At 49.8% G+C, this 12,156-nt stretch overlaps 1 pseudogene; it reads left to right on the forward strand.

Annotated features, from left to right (window-relative positions):
- The first annotated feature begins 11,756 nt into the window (after positions 1–11,756).
- LOC126185774 (5S ribosomal RNA) lies at positions 11,757–11,874 on the forward strand (annotated as a pseudogene).
- Positions 11,875–12,156: the final 282 nt, after the last annotated feature.

Below are 12,156 nucleotides of genomic sequence, written 5' to 3' on the forward strand. Positions count from 1 at the left end.
TGGTGTACGGCCAGTGTAGGAGATCGCTCCCCACACCATGATGCCGGGTGTTGGCCCTGTGTGCCTCGGTCGTATGCAGTCCTGATTGTGGCGCTCACCTGCACGGCGCCAAACACGCATACGACCATCATTGGCACCAAGGCAGAAGCGACTCTCATCGCTGAAGACGACACGTCTCCATTCGTCCCTCCATTCACGCCTGTCGCGACACCACTGGAGGCGGGCTGCACGATGTTGGGGCGTGAGCGGAAGACGGCCTAACGGTGTGCGGGACCGTAGCCCAGCTTCATGGAGACGGTTGCGAATGGTCCTCGCCGATACCCCAGGAGCAACAGTGTCCCTAATTTGCTGGGAAGTGGCGGTGCGGTCCCCTACGGCACTGCGTAGGATCCTACGGTCTTGGCGTGCATCCGTGCGTCGCTGCGGTCCGGTCCCAGGTCGACGGGCACGTGCACCTTCCGCCGACCACTGGCGACAACATCGATGTACTGTGGAGACCTCACGCCCCACGTGTTGAGCAATTCGGCGGTACGTCCACCCGGCCTCCCGCATGCCCACTATACGCCCTCGCTCAAAGTCCGTCAACTGCACATACGGTTCACGTCCACGCTGTCGCGGCATGCTACCAGTGTTAAAGACTGCGATGGAGCTCCGTATGCCACGGCAAACTGGCTGACACTGACGGCGGCGGTGCACAAATGCTGCGCAGCTAGCGCCATTCGACGGCCAACACCGCGGTTCCTGGTGTGTCCGCTGTGCCGTGCGTGTGATCATTGCTTGTACAGCCCTCTCGCCGTGTCCGGAGCAAGTATGGTGGGTCTGACACACCGGTGTCAATGTGTTCTTTTTTCCATTTCCAGGAGTGTAGTTCAAAATGGTTCGAATGGCTCCGAGCACTATGGGACTTAACATCAGAGGTCATCAGTCCGCTTGAACTTAGAACTACTTAAACCTAACTAACCTAAGGACATCACACACATCCATGCCCGAGGCAGGGTTCGTACCTGCGACCGTAGCGGTCGCGCGGTTCCAGACAGAAACGACTAGAACCGCTCGGTCACACCGGCCGGCTAGCGTAATTAGTAGCGATCATTTTACAAAAGACAGTTACATGCTACAAATAGAAGATAACACGTAGCTGCTGCAATATGGCGAAGTGTCAAATTTATTCAGTTTTTCCAGCCTTGAGCAACATGAAATCAATAATGTAAGCTAATTGTCTTTGCCAATGTGTGACGCCTCTTATAAATATACACAGATCGCAGTTTAAAGAATTTAGAAAGAAAACGGGTTATAGGTAATGTTACTAAGGTAACAACCTACTTCCCTCCAGGACATCCTTGTACAGAAACTATTAAAATATCTTTAGCTGTCAAGTGATTCATGGTAAAATTAATACTCGTTTCAGTTCTTATTTACTACGACGAATAACGAAGACAGTAAACAATGGGTGAACATTTTTGTGATCACATTATGGCTATAGAACTTTTTTCCTTTCTTTTGTTAGATATAGAGGAATAAGTCCCTCCATCAAATGTAACAAGTATGACTCAAAGCTGCTACTCACGTGCCGGCTGTGAATGTGAAAGTATGTCTCTGTCTTCCGAGTCTAAGTCATGAGAGTTTCTGTTGTATGTTGGCTGCCAGTTTATTGCGTTTAATCTTAGTGAGCGCTTAGTTGCTTTAGAGTATCTAATCAGGACATTTATATTAAGGAATTAAATTATTTCGAACGGTAAACAACTGACAAGGTTAGCGGTCAACCACGGTTGCTACGAAGACCAACTAATCTCGAAAACAACAATTGAACAACCAACGCAGGAACATACAATTTAGTATGGATACAGCGTGAATAGAAATTAACAGTTTTGAAATTAATGTTAATACCAACACGGGAAGCGGCACGGGAGGGGGTCGGGGTTAATGCTTGCCACACCCGTGATATTTTAGATAAAACCACACCTGCTTCCCGAGGCGTTCTAAATGGCGAACACCTCAGCGAGCTCAGCATTCGTTTATGGCTAGGGACCTGGTGAGATGGGGGTACGAAACTGGGACTGGTAAGCGCCGCCAGTCCTCTGTAACCATGAAGCTCTAGGCGTGCTTCAGTGGCTATCGTACGGCGCTGTTGTGGAACGCTGTGTAGCACACAGAACAGGCATCTTGAAGTAACCGAATGGATTACGAGTACCCTGTAAATCTCTATTAAAAAAATAATAGTAATCTAAAGGTGTGCTGCGCGCCGATAAGATGCATGGGTGTTGAGACAGAATAGTCGCTCGAAGGCAACCTCTGTTTAACCTGCCGCAGCTCAGTTGTGTAAGGCTTACCCAGGTAAGCGGTGCCTGTCTGGGTTCTCATTGTAGCTGCTCGTGGGACTCTCATTCTGCCTAAATCTTTCAGTCTTTCTCTTCAGCACTAAGCAGTTCGACTAATCCGTTGGGTAGTATTAACGCCTACACCCCAAAGCGACCTCGTGTGGCAGTTTTTCTGAGACGTCTGTGAATGAACAACATAGTAGTAATAGTATCGGACACATCCTTTGGTGAATAACGAATTTATTGTTGTTAAACGTGTAGAAGGTTTATTTTAAAAATTATCGCATTTCTGCAGCCACAAAGCTCTAGAGTGAATTGCAGGCCAACTTAAGTCTCTCAAGGGGCAGCGCAGTGGGACGCTCCTGATGGTACTGTAGTGCCTCCTTTCAATGGTGACACGATCGACAAAATGTGTAATGTCGAAATAAGTGAATAAGAAATAGAAAAGGCACTGAAATCGCTGAACTGGGGGAAGGCTACTGGACCTGACGGGACGGCATTGCGATTCTACATAGACATGTGAAAGAACTTGCCCCTCTTATCTAACAACTGTATGCCGTGTGTCTGTGGAGGAGTGCAGCGTGAAAACGATTTTAGATTTTAGTACTCTTGATAAAAGGGGACTATGTACAGCTGTACAGAATCTGCTATAAAGAATATTACGAAAGTACTAACGTACACTGAGACTATTGTGAAGTGTATCAAGGATATTAGAGTTTCGTAACACTGTCACACGATCACAAGCTTAGGTAGGTGTCTTTTCGCAGTGTGTGGTGAGTCAGAGGGCTGAGCACTGATGTGTATGGCAATGGAGTTAGGCTCATAGTCTCTGTTAGCTGTTGCATTATGTGGAAAGGGGTAGTGGGCGCATCCTAGGCTGGCAGCGTCAGGGGCAGCAGTAGAAACTGCGCCACTGCGTCCTTCAGTCGTGGCAGCCGGCATGACATCAGGATCATCATCCGATCGCTGCCCTCTCTGCACGTGAAGTCTCTTCTCCCAGGTCAGCAGCACCTATGGGCTTAACTCGACTGTATTGACAGAGAATTGCTGAGAGCACATGTGCAAGTGAATAAGGTTATGAATTAGAGTAGGTTGCACAACATGTATATACTATCTAGGAGACTGTCACTGTAAGTATTCATTCGAGAGGCGGTCTCATAGAGACGAAATGTGTGGATATCACTGAAACCTGGCTAGTACGATGCTCCCTAAGGGAGAAAGAAAATGTAGCCATCCCAGCGTCATTTATCACTGTCTGTGATCGAGTCGCACTGTCCTTGCCAGCACATGACACGGCCGGAGGCCTCAAGTAGTCGGCTGCCCATTGATCAGCGACATCTGTTTCTTGAAGGAGAGGACAGCCAGCTGTTTGATGGCCGCCATGGTGCATCAGTGGCGGCAGACAACAGGCCCGGTAGCCGCCGGCCGCCATCGCTCCAGCGCTTTGTCCGCCGGTGCTCTGTGTTCAGGCAGGATTAGTGTTAAGTCACCCTCGCCAGTACAGTTGTTTAGCACGCCGTCGTCTGACCGAATCTGCTCAGTACTCAAGTTATGCATTAAGATACGGCAAGGCTGTACGACACGTTATGTGAGAAGCTACAAGAGAAATAATAGAATTTTCGAAACGTTATAACTTATTTTAAAGCTGCGTAATGATATTAGGCTACAGCTACATTATAACGTGTAAATGTTCACTCACACGTCATTGATACCATTTGGATTATTACTACAGTCGTCATTGAAGTATCTACTACTTATATGTTAGACATAATAAAATGAGCCCCTGCAAATAGAACATGTGGATAAAGACGACACAAAGAACATCTTGTGTAAGTTACTTCCTTGTCACTTGTGCTGACGTTACTGTGGAGGAGAGTATATATAACATACAGGATGTCCCATTTTTCTTGACCACCATCAATAACTGTTTGTCCGTATGCAAATTACAAAATTTTTCAAGCAAATGTTCTTTAGCCGTCAGGGGGACATAAATCAGAATGATTGTCTTCGTTGTAGCTTAGTTTTTTGCAAATAGCGGTATGACTTTTTTAAATGGCACCCTGTATTTTTCATTCCGTAATTCATTTCCTCTCCTAAAGACCTATTCAAAAATGTATCACAGTGTACCATTCACTGAAACGCAACGTTATTAATTACATAACACAACACTGACGTTAACGCTCCCAGTGCTTGGTGCAAGTACTCGGGGTAATGGAACACATCCACGTGCTGACGTTGACAGAGGACAAATGTAAACATAAGTAGAATGCACACCCGTCATTCCGTCGACCATCGTTAGTTGAAGAGTTGTGTGAGTAGATTGTACACCAACGAAGAGAAGATAGAAATGAAACTTCCTGGCAGATTAAAACTGTGTGCCGCACCGAGACTCGAACTCGGGACCTATGAAGCAGTGAGGACCGGTCGTGAGTCGCGCTTGCGTAGCTCAGATGGCAGAGTCTGCCTTCGGCAGGGCAACAGAGTGGACGCGTACGTGTTGACTTCGTGCGGCGCGCGAGCTCGCCTTGTGTACTTTCTGACGGCCGTTGCTTAAGTGCCGGCTTACCTTGTACGATCCATGGCGAACAGTTACCGTAAATCAACACTCCGATTTACTTTCTGCAACGAATATGCCCGACCCAAAGCACTCGAGGTGGAGCGTTTTCTGCGAGAAGAAGTGAAGATCCCGGCGACCGATATTATCGGCATACATTTGTCCATCGTGAGCAGCACGGTCTATGTGAAAATCATTAACGACGCGGCGTGCGAACGCATACTACGTGAGACCAAACAGGGGCTCCGCTTCTGTCACGCTGATGGCAATGTGGGGGAGGTAACCGTCGACCACGCAGGCTTACGTATGCGAACGATACGCATTTTCGAATTGCCATTCGAACTTCCAGCTGATGAAGTCGTCGCGGCACTACGCCCATACGGCACAGTCCACGGCCACACTACGGAGAAGTGGACACATTTTTGGACGTATCCTGTCCTAAATGGGGTCCGACAGGTCACCATAGATCTCCGAAGCCACGTCCCGTCCTACTTACAGATCGGCGGATGCCGTGCCATAATTATATACGACGGCCAGCCTCGGACCTGTTCCGGGTGCGGCAAAGAAGGCCACCTTAGATCCGAGTGCCTACAACGGCGTATTACGCAACTTCCAGCTGCCGAAGAACCACCCACGTCGCAACCTACAGTGCTACCGGTGACCTATGCCGCTGCTCTGGCTTCTCCTACCACTTTGCAACGTCGCCCGGTCACAACAAACGACGCCACCAACGAGCCCGCCCAGACACCGACGGAGAGCGCCTCGGACGACCCGCCGCCTCGGCCGGCCATCGACGCCGTTCCGAAGATGCCGGCGCAACCAGACGCTGACCCTGATCTCGGAAACACGATGGAGATCGACTCGCTCGTCGTTCCTACAACGGCCTTTCTGCCAGAACGACGGGACTCCATTGCGTCGTCGGATACGGAGGGTCGCACAAGGAAACAACGTTCCCCGAAACGTCGCCAGCGAAGACGTCGCAACGTTTCCGGCCAAGAGGAGACGTTACAAGTCGAGGAGGACGTAACCGTCGACCAGCACGAGGCCTCAGAACCCGCTACTGCTGACAAAGGCGTAATGAGCGCGGAGACATCTATCGGTGTGCCTGCGCCCCGTGCTGACGCTGAACTAAATCAAGAACGCATCACAGGCGACACTACACCACGCACAATTACAACATATTCTGCAGACAAAATGGACGATACACCAGTTTCCGCTTCCACGGCGTGGAACGAGGAGGAGGTCACGGAGCAGGAGCCGTTACGGGACCCTGCGCCGTCACGGCCGCACCACTAATCATACTCTCCCCAGACTCCCCTGCGGGCCAGCGGGATAACGTTCCGCTGCGACGCCCACACCCTTGCGCGGATGGCGGAGTGGACCAGCCTCCAGCAATCCGACACCAGGCCTACCGGATAGCAACCATCAACACCAACAACATCCGTTCCAGGGTGAAAATCCGCCTTATGCAGGAGATGTTCTGGGCTTCGGATATTGATTTCGCCCTTCTGCAGGAAGTTCACTTGGCTAGTCTCCCGGATATCAATGGCTATACCGCCCACGCCTCCGCGAGTGATCCTATGGGCCGTGGGGTGGCCATCTACGTCCGCCACGGGATTTCTGTGACCGATGTCGCCTTCCTTCCATCAGCTCGGGGCATGGCACTCACTGCCATGGGGACACGCATCATTAATGTCTACGCTCCCTCAGGCACCGACCGACGGCATGAAAGAGCCCAGTTTTATTCCGAAGAAATCGCTCCCCTGTTTTTTTTTTCATTGCCTACTAGGGAGTGATTTTAACTGCGTTCTGCATCCTAAAGATCAGATTCCCCACCATACTGCATGCCAGGAGCTACGTATAGTGGTGCGAGACCTCCTGCTTCACGATACCTGGGAAGTACAACACGGCGACCTTTCTGGTCATACCTTTCTTACAAGTCATTCCGCAAGCCGACTAGATATATGTCTCACAAACTCTTCGATCAGCGATACGGGTCGCCGAACGCTGGCCGCTGGCCTTTTCCGACCATTGCGCTTACATTTGTACGGTCCTCCTTCCGCCGCAATCAGTATGGCGCAGCCGTGCGCCATGGAAACTCAATACCTCACACTTGCATGACCTGGCGTGTCGCCTACAAGTCACTGAAACGTGGACAGCCTGCGAACGACGCCTTCCCCGCTACCACTCGACATTGACATGGTGGTTGGACTGCGCCAAGCCGGCGATCCGGAGGACACTGATGAGATACGGGAAGGACATGGCCGACTGGCATCGCACCACTGTTGACTTCTATTACGCGATTCTCCGAGACCTGGATGCTCAACCGCCAACCCCGGAGAACCAGTTGGAACGGCAAAGAACTAAGGCGAAGATAATTGCGCTGGCACGCCGGAAACTGCAAGGGGTCGTGATACGGACGCGGCGCCACGATCACGCGGATTTAGAAATTCCATCCATGCATGATATAGTGTCCGACAAACGAAGGCGTCGTCGGCAGATCATCAGCACTCTGACCACGCCTCATGGAACGCAGGTGACCACTCAGAATGACGTCGTCCGCGCATTCGTCGAGCACTACCGTCGTACTTATAGTGATGACGACGCTGAAACTGCAGCAGACGACTGCATTTTGCATTACGTCACGCGCACCCTCCCCCACACGGAGGCGGATGCTTTGACAGTGGCGGTCACGCTAGACGAAGTCCACAACGCAATCGCCAAGGGTGCAGTCAACAGATCGCCCGGCATTGACGGCTTACCGATTGAGTTTTACCGTACCTTTCGGGACCTCATGGCCCCACGGTGGACGACTATGTATCAAGAACTGATAACATCTGACCAAGCAATCCCACCCGCCTTTGATGAGGGCATCATTATACCAGTCCACAAACCAGCCCGTGGTTCGATGGTCACGAGTTACAGACCGCTCACCCTCCTCAATGCCGATTACAAGATTTTCGCGCGCTTACTGGCAATGCGGCTCCGAACTACACTCCCTCATATCCTCTCGCCAGAGCAAACGACGCCTGGCGGACAGGTTAATATACAGACTGCCACAGGGGAATGCCGCGACTTAATTGCGATAGCGGCGGCCTGCAGGCTCCGGGCAGCGTTCGTCGCTGTAGACTTCGATAGCGCCTTCGATAAAGTGCGTCATCGTTTCCTGTTTTCAGTGGCAGCCCAAATGGGCATCCCCCCTCCGTTTCTCGACGTCATCCGGCGTCTTTACGACAGTGCCAGTTCACGTTTCCAAGTCAATGGACGTTTAGCAGGGCCGGTACCTATCTGCCGTTCGATACGGCAGGGGTGCCCCCTCTCTACCCTCCTGTATGCCATTGCCCTTGAGCCCCTTATTGGGGGCATGACGACCAAGCTCTCTGGCCTCACCCTACGCCAACACACTTTTCGCTGTCGGGCATATGCTTATGACCTCCTCCTCCCCATTCGCTCCGGCTCTGAGATTCGGGATGTCCTCGAATTGATTACCCGTTATGGGGCTGCCGCTGGCAGTGCCATGAATGTCGCCAAATCTTCTGCAATGCACATTGGACGAGGCCTTCAGGAGGGTGAAGTGGCACCCCTGCCGCTTGTGCGGACTCTCCGGTACCTTGGCATTACCTTTACCCCCACGGTCACACGCACGGCGGCAACGAATTTCCGTCGCCTGTTACATGTCATCTGCAACGACGTCCGCCAGAACCTCTTGCGCCGCCAGGACACACTTCAACGGGTTGAGTTTATTAATCTTTATGTGGCATCAAAATTGGTTCACATCGTGCAAGTACTCCCTCTGCCAACTGCAATTGGGCGCAACCTTCAGGCGGCTTTTGGCTATTATCTCACGGCTGGTTCAATGTTTAAAGTCCGTTATGAGACACTTACCCTGCCCTCACGGTATGGTGGCGTCGGGCTCGTCAATGTCCGTATGCGAGCTGCAGCCTTGTGCAAGAGTACCATGAGTAAACAGTGGACGGGCCAGGGTACATCTCTAACACGCAGCTTGCTTGAGGTCCTCCTACCTGCTTCCACCTCACCACCGGTGTCTGTCGGCCATATCGTGCCTTATTTGTCCCATTTTTCGACCTTTTTCGTCGACTACAGTTACATACATACCAGTCTCCCAGATATACGCCCACCTAGGACTAAGGATTTTTACAGCCTGTTGCTGCGCTGTGTTCCCCGGAATGTGATGGAGACCAAACACCCCTCCATCCAGTGGCCCATAGTGTGGACTACCGTCCACCAGCCCTTCCTCCCTACGAACGTCCGGGCACTGTGGTATCACATAGTCAACAGGAAATTTGCCACGAAGCAGCGCCTGCACAACATTGGCTTGTCAGAATTCCCTCTTTGTCTCCTTTGCCAGCAACTGGACACTGATGAACACCGTCTGACATGCGCCTCATCGCAAGATTCGTGCAGCAAATCATTGCCTGCTATCTCCGGGTGCCACCAGACACAGTCGAACCTCGAATGTTTCTATACCCGGAGGACCGACATTTTCCCGCCGCCAAATGTCATGCTATTACGTGGGTCAAAGGGTGGGCGGTCGCTTATCTCTTTCATGAGGGACCTAAATCCCGCCTCGACTTCTGGTCCTATTTACGAACAGCCCATGCTGCTCTCGAAAACACGCCACGTTACCGAACATTATTTGCTAACTATCTTCGAGCGGTCATTGTTAGACCTCCACTGAGTTGGGGGGTGCCTGGCTTAGAGGGCACCCACCACTCCTCCCCCGGCGGTGTCTGAGTTTCAACCGCCTACGATCTATTCTACTTCTGACCTCCGCGGATGGGAGAGCGCGTCGCAGATTGCGCGGATTTTATTTCTTTTTTCTTTTTTTTACTTTTCTTTTTCTTTAACCAGAATTTATATTTCTTTTCTCTTTCGCATATGTGTTCCCATAATTTCATGCTATTAGTGAATCTTATAAAACACATGCAAATAAATAAATAACAACTGTTAAGTCCCATAGTGCTCAGAGCCATTTTTGATTTCCTTACCGATTACGATCATTTTAATATAGGGAAACACTATGGTAGACTGATTGATTTAAAAAAAAAATAATAAAATAAAAGATGGTAGAGCACTTGCCCGCGAAAGGCATAGGTCACGAGTTCGAGTCTCGGTCCGGCTCACCGTTTTAATTTGCCACGAAGTTTCATATAAGAGCACACTCCACTGCAGAGTGAAAATCTCATTCTAGAAGGTAAAAATGCTACTCGGCTATGGGGAATGTAAGTTAGCAGAACAGTAATTGCCACACTATTTTCTTATGTACGGGTACATTTTGTACAGTAGTTTAGTCCTCTCAAACATTGTGGTGTAGAGTAGACATACAGTAAAGGCTGTCCTTCCTACAAACAGTATCGACATAACGTTTCTTTTATTGTTGTTGTTGTTGTTGAAGGTAGGCGAAATGCTACGCAGTCAGCGGAACTGTATAGAGAGTGATATCCTGACAAGAACCCACCTTCCCGACGGATATTGTCTCGTCTTGTTGCGAAGCTTCAGAAAACGGGAAGTTTCAACCCACAACAACGCAATCGTCGTAGCACCCGCACAGACAAAGCTGCCGAAGTTACTGTTCCCGCTTCTGTTGCTATGAATCCACACGAGACTGGCATTCCTAAAACCAGTGTACATCGTATTCTTACACGTCACCGGTTCCATCCTTACCATGTACACCTACGTCAAGAATTTCATGTGAATGATTTCCAGATTCGTGTACGGTTCTGTCAGTGGGCACAGCAGCAGATTCTCTTCAAGCCGAACTTCTTCTCCAATGTCATATTTACCGATCAATGTTCCTTCTCAAACAAAGGACAGGTAAATACAAGGAACATGCATTATTGGTCCGGCGACAACCCACGATGGCTTAGACAGGTGGAGCATCAGTGTCAATGGAGAGTTAACGTGAGGTTGGGATGCATGGTACAACAATTATTGGCCCTTATTTCATCAATGGTAGTCTAAACGGCACAACGTATGCCAACTTCCTCAGACGAATTCTTCCTCCTCTTCTGCATGAAGTGCCGCTAAGAATCAGAATGCTTGTGTGGTATCAACACGATGGATGTCAGGCACACAATGCCTTGCGTGCACGTCGTGTTCTGAACCGAAGGTATCCTGCCAGATGGATTGGTCGAGGAACAACAGTTACTGGCCTGCTAGGTCTCCTGATTTAAATCCTCTGGCCTTTTGTCCTTGGGGATGCATTAAAGACTATCGCGATATTCCAACAACTCCAGAGGACATGCAGGAACGTATCGTGCTTGCTTGTAATTCCCTTCAGCAGGCAGCACTGGGAGCAGTAAATAATTCTTTCATTCAACGAGTGCAGCAGTGTATCGGTGTCCAGGGTCACCATTTTGAGCATCTTTGAATGTTCTACTCTTGGTCAATGTTGCAGGAGAGTCAAAGTCAGCTCTGTGATATGTTTTTACTTCGTTTTCATTTGTTCTCTGACAACTCCAGAAAGTGGACAAGTTTGTGATTCCGGACTCAAAGTCAGTGTTGTGTTATGTAATTAATAACGTTGTGTTTCAGTGAATGGTACACTGTGATACATTTGAATATATCTTTGTAAAAAAAAAAACAAAGCTACAACGAAGGCAATCATTCTGATTGATATCCCCCTGACGGCTGAAGAACATTTGTTTGAAACGTTTGTAATTTGCATCTGGACAAACAGTTATTTAGGGTGGTCAAAATGAATGGGACACCCTGTATATTAAAAAAATCATTAAATTTTTAGCCTAAGCTGTTGATCAAAAGGGTGGACTGTTCATGGAATTTAAGCAGTTGTAAACGTTGAAGTCTAGTTTCTTCTCGGAGACCGTGTCTACTCAGTTACGACGCTGCGTACTCTGTCCCGGGACAACGGCCTTGCCGCAGTGGATACACCGGTTCCCGTCAGATCACCGAAGTTAGGCACTGTCGGGCGTGCTAGGCACTTGGGTGGGTGACCATCCGGGCAGCCATGCGCTGTTGCCATTTTTCGGGGTGCACTCAGCCTCGTGATACCAATTGAGCAGCTACTCGACCTAATAGTAGCTGCTCCGGTCAAAGAAAACCATCATAACGACCAGGAGAGCGATGTGCTGACCACACGCCTCTCCTATCCGCATCCTCAGTTGAGGATGACACAGCAGTCGGTTGGTCCCGATGGGGCACTTGTGGCCTGAAGATGGAGAGCATACTCTTTCCACCTACAAGAGGGACAAAACTTATTTCTGTCATACATGGTAAGTGCAAATGCTCCCTGGTATCACAGTA

This window comes from Schistocerca cancellata, chromosome 4 (genome assembly GCF_023864275.1).
Source record: "Schistocerca cancellata isolate TAMUIC-IGC-003103 chromosome 4, iqSchCanc2.1, whole genome shotgun sequence".
Taxonomy (NCBI): Eukaryota; Metazoa; Arthropoda; class Insecta; order Orthoptera; family Acrididae; genus Schistocerca; species Schistocerca cancellata.